The following is a 7,500-nucleotide window of genomic DNA, read 5'->3' on the forward strand; positions in this document are numbered from 1 at the left end:
TTAATATGATTTTTTTTTCGCATCCGACCTAGATATGGATCAAAAGGTCTCCTGTCGGCATGCTCCGCCTTTGTAATCCTTTGTAATCATCATCATCATCATCATCATCATCATCATCATCATCATCATCATCATCATCATCATCATCATCATCATCATCATCATCATCTTCATCATCATCATCATCATCATCATCATCATCATCATCATCATCATCATCATCATCATCATCATCATCATCATCATCATCATCATCATCATCATCATCATCATCATCATTATCATCATCATTTTTGTTATCATCATCATTTTCGTCATCATAATCGTCATCATCGTCATCTTCATTGTCACTGTCATTATCATTTTCATTGTTATCGTCGTGGTCATTGTCATCGACATCGTCACTGTCATTGTCATTGTCATTGTCATTGTCATTGTCATTGTCATTATCATTATTATTATTATAATTGTTATTATAACTCTATGGTCACTCTCATTGTTATTGCCATTGTGATCGTGATCGTTTTCGTCATCGTCATCATATTTGTTATTATTTTTGTTATTGTCATTACCATTGTCGTTTTCAATGACATTGCCATTGGCATTATCATTGTCTTTGGCAATGTCATAGACAATATCTTTGTTACTCTCAATGCCATTGTCATTATCAATGTCATTGCCACTGCCATTATGAATATCACTGTCATTGTCATTGTCATTATCATTGTAATTATACTTGTCATTGTCATTGTTATTGTCTCTGTCATTTTCATTTTCATTGTCATTGTATTCGTCATCATCCTCATCATCGTCATCGTCATCGTCATCGTCATCGTCATCGTCATCGTCATCGTCATCGTCATCGTCATCGTCATCGTCATCGTCATCGTCATCGTCATTGTCATCGTCATCGTCATCGTCATCGTCATCGTCATCGTCATCGTCATTGTCATCGTCATCGTCATCGTCATCGTCATCGTCATCGTCATCGTCATCGTCATCGTCATCGTCATCGTCATCGTCATCGTCATCGTCATCGTCATCGTCATCGTCATCGTCATCGTCATCGTTATCGTCATCGTCATCCTTATCCTCATCCATATTATTTTATCATCATCGTCGCCATTGATTTCATCATCGTTATCAACATCACCGTCACCATCATCATAATCATCACTATCACCATCATATGGGCAATAACCATAGCCCTCTCCATCACTATTACCATCAACATCACCGTTATCGTCACTATCAACTATTACCGTCACCATCATTATCAACATCAACGTCAACGTCATTCTCATCACAATTACCATCATCCCTATCATCATCGGCATAACCATCACCATCATGATGGTCACCCTCTTCCTACCACCACCGTCATCACTATCACTATTACCACAACCACCGCCACCGAGTCTACTACCACCACTACCACTGGCTTGACCATTACAATCACCACCATCTCCACCATTACTATAATTATTACTTACACTCCTGCTGTTCCTATCACCACCACCATCAATAACATTAACGCTATCATCATCGCTACGATATAATTACCGCTGCATCGTACATCAGGCCTCGCGTTAATTATTGCCATTGTCATACTGTAGCTCTCAGCAATTATAGTTCCTGTTTCAATCCTGTATTTTCATAATGCAGGGTTTCTCTGAGCAATATACTTATCCTAGTTACATTCCCCAAATAAATCCTGTCAGTCTTTGTGAAAAACTTCGTTCGTGGTCTACAATTGGTGGAGCATATAAACGAAACATTTATAAAAAAGAGAGAAGACTTTACGAGTCAATTGTTTCTTTAGTCTCTCTTTTTTTTTCTTTCATTTCTGGATCTGGTGTCTCTTCTGTCATAATTTTTCTACCATAGATTACCTTAAGGACTTTTAATGACATTAATTGATATCCCTGTGGGTTGGGTCTGAACCGGCTTGTTCAGTTTCGGATGCGCGAGTGTAGGCAAACCCTTTTCTTGAAAACAGCTAATTACCAGGTAGAAAGGGTATCATACTTAAACCCAAGCCGATAATCACGTATTCAGATAAAGTCATGGGAAATTCGTGGCACAACAAAGCCAACATGTCGCTGTTTCGAATACAAAGAAGAAATAATGCTCTGACAACGGATTCGTACAAAGCCAAATATCCATCCACTGTAATTACCCTGACGGAACACATTATAGTCAGAATATGCAAAAATGCGGGGAGGGAATACACAAATCAAGCCAACTCGACACGTCCGGATAACGTATATGAGCAAAAATTATAGAAGCCAAGCCATCCCAACGCATGCGGACAAAGCATCGTCGAACATTATACAAACAAAGTCGACATGTATGGATTGGAACGCTATTTATGGCCGACTGTTTAAGACTTAGTCATTATCTGGTATCGCCTAGCAGCCTAAGAGCTAGTGGAAGTGGGATGGAAGGACAAAAGATGAGGATCAAAAGAAGTAGAAGAAGGAAGTGGAGGAGGAGGAGGAAGAGGAGTTGAAGGATTGAAGGAAGAGGATCTTGGAGGAAGAGGAGGAAGAGGAGCCTCCGAGGGGGAGACGCAGGGAAGGAGGAAATATGAAGGAGAGGTTGAAGATGAAGGTGATACAAGAAAGAGCAAAAGATAAAGAAAGGAGACTTGGAAGGACGGAAAAAGAAACAGAAAGAGGCCACGTAAATATAAGAGAAAGAAGATGCAAAGATGGTGATAAAAGAAATGAAAGTAAATGACAAAATTGCGAAGGAATTTGGAAATAGATATAAAAGAGAGGAAGAGGAAAAAGGGAAGAGTCAAATAGAAGAGCAAATGTGGAACAAGTAAAGCTTAGAAAGGGAAGGAATTTTGGAGAGATGCTGCTTAGAAATCAAGTGAAGATGATTTTAGTATTGTGGAGAGAACAAGAGGACGAGTAGTAGTTTCGTTATCCTTAGAAATGATGAAATAGTGCAGAAAGCGAGGTTAAAGGAACTTTTTATGTCAAATTCAGTGACGTCATTATGAGGACGAAGGTGAAGATGAAGATGAAGATGAAGATGAAGATGAAGATGAAGATGAAGATGAAGATGAAGATGAAGATGAAGATGAAGATGAAGATGAAGATGAAGAAGATGAAGATTAAGATGAAGATGAAGATGAAGATGGAGATGGAGATGGAGATGGAAATGGAGATGGAGATGGAGATGGAGATGGAGATGGAGATGGAGATGGAGATGGAGATGGAGATGAAGCTGAAGATGAAGATGAAGATGAAGATGGAGAAGAAGATGAAGGTGAAGATGAAGATGAAGATGAAGATGAAGATGAAGATGAAGATGAAGATGAAGATGAAGATGAAGATGAAGATGAAGATGAAGATGAAGATGAAGATGAAGATGAAGATGAAGATGGGGATGGAGAAGAAGATGAAGATGAAGTTGAAGTTGAAGTTGAAGATGAAGATGAAGATAAAGATGAAAATGAAAATGGCAGTGTTGGTCTGTGAATACTGAGACTTTAATTATGAGAAACGTTTAGGATGGCAGGTATTAACCCTCCAAAGAAAATTGAACTGTTTGATGTTTGCTATAAATATATATAAATATATTTATATATATTCATATATATATATATATTTATATATATATACATACATACATACATATATATATATATATATATATATATATATATCTATATCTATATATATATATATATTTATATATATATATACATACATACATACAAAGACATATTCATTAATAGACATATATATATGTATATATATGTATGTATATATATATATATATATATATATATATATATATATATATATATATATGGTCACAGTATTGAGAAGGAGACTGTAAAAGATGCAATTGTCCTTAATGTTTTTGTTTCTGAACGAGCAGGTGATGTGGCAATTTTACTTGAGGTTACAGGTGTCCGATATTGTCATAGGTTTGTCATTGGTCATCAGAATAGGGTTGATAGCCCTGGACATTTTGACCAAGTTTTCCTGATCATCGTGGCTAAGGTTTTGGTGGGTATACTATATGGGCTAGTATCTGATCTTGCGCCATGGTATCACTCAATCTAGTCACTGTTCATAGGGTTTCTTAGCTGGGACAGAATTGTGAATACGGTGGTTGGATGATTGTGAGCGGTAGGCTTTGGTTAGCAGCAATTGCTATCGGTGTTATGTTAAGGGGGTTTGTTGAGGAGTTAATTAGGGTGTTAGTGAAAACTGCAGTGATAAATGAATGCCGAAGTAATCGTTACAAATAGTATTCACCATAGAAGAAGATAACAAGATATTACTTGGTGGAGAGAATTAAATGATAAAGTCCAGCATTAATGTTGTTTACCTCTCGCTTATATACGGATGTATCAGACTCCTGTTTTAATCAAATCTATGAAGTTTGCCACCATGTCAAAGGTGTTAGTCGCCTCACAGGAGAGGAGGACTACGAGATGAAATAATTTGTACACGACAACATGATTTTGAAATTGACCCACTCCTATACTTTTTTTTTTTTTTTTTGTAACAAGCACCTGGCAATTTCATTCTTTTACGAGGGTTGGACCCATTCGGAAATGCGTGCCGGACAATCGAGATCCATGTTCATACTGTGGTCCTTCAACGAAGCTGAGAAAATCTAGTATTCATCGCAGAAACATCATTCCATCGTGATATAAACTTTTAGGTCCTTTATTTAATATTCTAAGTACGAAGATAATTTCCTCGTATGGTATCATCTCAAATAAACGCCAAAGCTTCAAAATACAACGAAAAAGTTAATTGTGAAACGAAAAAGGATGGCTAAAATGAATACGAAAGTCGTGAAAAGGATTAAATAGTTATGAAAATAAAAACATAAAAGTTAGTGATTTGTATGCCTAGGGAATACATACAAGACTTCAAAATTTAGTAAGTTGGTGGCATGTTTTAGCTTTCTTTCTTCGCGGGAACGCGACCAGTGTGAAAGTCTACGGGCAGAGATGACCGTCTTTGCACGACTTTCTGTTTAGGACCCAAACTAACCCAAAACACCTCTACCGTGACCTACCAAGACCCATTCACGCCCCTCTCCGGGGCCCTCGGAATAAAGCAAATGCACGCCCACACCCACGCTCATACAAACGTCCGTATCACGCCTACAGCTGTACACGGGCGCCGGCAACAAAGGATCTCCTCTTTTGGAGCCTATGGTCACGTTTTTTGCTTTTGCCTTTCATTCGTCGGAGTTTTACACTCGAGCTTTGTGTCCGAGCTAAGAATCATGATCATAACAACATATATACAGGTACTCGCAAGCACGTTTGCAAGCATGCACACACGCACGCACATGCAGGCTCGAGCGTGTCCAATGCATGCTGGTGTATGTACATGAGCACACAGGCACGAACACATGCATTCTCATGCAAACTTACACAATCACAAATGTATGATTTTATTAACCCTTCGGCCCAATGATAGAGTCAAAATGTTTTGTTTCTGCTATTGTCGGATTTTATTATTGTTATTATTATTATTACTTTGGGAAGCTCGCTGGCCTAGTGGGTTAGGGCGTCGTTACTTGCGGCGAAAGTCGAAGGAACGGCGGTTCGAGTTCTGCCACCGGCGAAGTTGAACCAAGGGCATGGTTCATTAAATTCCACGCTACAAAGCCCTCTGTGAGGGGCACCGTCCTAGCCTCCATATAGGGGGAGTTTGTGACGTTAAACCATATCATCATCATCATCATCATCATCATCATCATCATCATCATCATCATCATCATCATCATCATCATCATCATCATCATCATCATCATCATCATCATCATCATCATCATCATCATCATCATCATCATCATCATCATCATCATTTTTTCAGATGAGAGCAGACTTGAGACAAAATGGGGTCTAAGATAAGATATTATCATACTGAGATACCACAGCCCTCACCAGCCTCAACTGTTGACAGTTCGTTTGGGTAGAAACGACTTCGATACATCCTTTTATTTTTTTTTTTTCAAATCTCCATATATCAAATTATCTTTACGTCATACTTAGCAAAACTGAATGATGAGCTGAGAAATCATAATCCTATAGGGAATACTTGGCGTACTGTTGAAATTTTCTTAAAAAAGTCTTGAATGTTCTAAACAAAGTCATATTCTAGTTATTCTAATGGAGGCTGAAGGATAGATGTCAGAGAGAAAGAGTATAGTGTGATAATCCCTTTAATCGATAGTTTATTTTGGCGGAGTTGAATAGATCGTTTGGTGTAAAAAGAATAATGACCAAAGTTTTTATCATACTGAGATACCACAGCCCTCACCAGCCTCAACTGTTGACAGTTCGTTTGGGTAGAAACGACTTCGATACATCCTTTTATTTTTTTTCAAATCTCCATATATCAAATTATCTTTACGTCATACTTAGCAAAACTGAATGATGAGCTAAGAAATCATAATCCTATAGGGAATACTTGGCGTACTGTTTAAATTTTCTTAAAAAAGTCTAGAATGATCTAAACAAAGTCATATTCTAGTTATTCTAATGGAGGCTGAAGGATAGATGTCAGAGAGAAAGAGTATAGTGTGATAATCCCTTTAATCGATAGTTTATTTTGGCGGAGTTGAATAGATCGTTTGGTGTAAAAAGAATAATGACCAAAGTTTTTCTTTTTACATGATTGGCAGGCTTATGAGAGGAAAGGCATATAGCAACGTATAAAGAAGGCTGTGGTGAACATCAGTGAGAGGAAGAGAGAAGAGAAGAAGGGAGGAGAGAGGGACGAAGAGAATGAGAGAAGGAGTGTATGGGGCTCGTAGATATAGTTAGACAATTGAGGTAGAAAGAGGGATAGATAGTGAGAGTTTCATTTTTATTGAACCGAATGTTTGGTAAACAACAGTTCGAAGGTGAGAAGGCGAGGAATTGTATAACATAGTATTCAGTGTTATGTTTATAAACAATGCTTGGGGGCCCAATTTCATTGCTGTATGTGGGTTTTGCTTTAGGTGATGTTACCTAAATCAGTGAAGTGAATTCGCGATTGCTTGAGTAAGCAGTATTGCATGCGGTTTTGTAACGGCGAATCTGATTGGAGAGAGAGTGGAGGAGGAGAAAATTCAATTGCTTTACGATTGTAACATCACGCCTTAGAGGGGGGGTTGGGTTCTTAGATATAAAGTTAAAGATCAATGGAGTAAAGGAATCATGACGTCACTCCAGACCTGACCTAGGACTCAAATTAAGTGTTCTCGACGGGATTCCTTTCAAGAACTTTGTAGAATGCTGTGTACTAGAATTAACAGAAGATAGATATAAAAGAAAAGAGAGAGAATTTTAATTCTCTTCGATTGAAGACTATACCTAAAGAAAAATGAATTTAACAGTGGATGATTGCAGGCATGAGGCCTATCGACTAAAATTGTGAGTGACAATCGTTCGTGGCAAATATAGAGGTGAAAGGAAAGTATACAGTGATAGACGTATTAAACAAAAATAAAAGCAAGAAA

Source organism: Oratosquilla oratoria, chromosome 15 (genome assembly GCF_046742065.1).
Source record: "Oratosquilla oratoria isolate Oo_2021 chromosome 15, ASM4674206v1, whole genome shotgun sequence".
Taxonomy (NCBI): Eukaryota; Metazoa; Arthropoda; class Malacostraca; order Stomatopoda; family Squillidae; genus Oratosquilla; species Oratosquilla oratoria.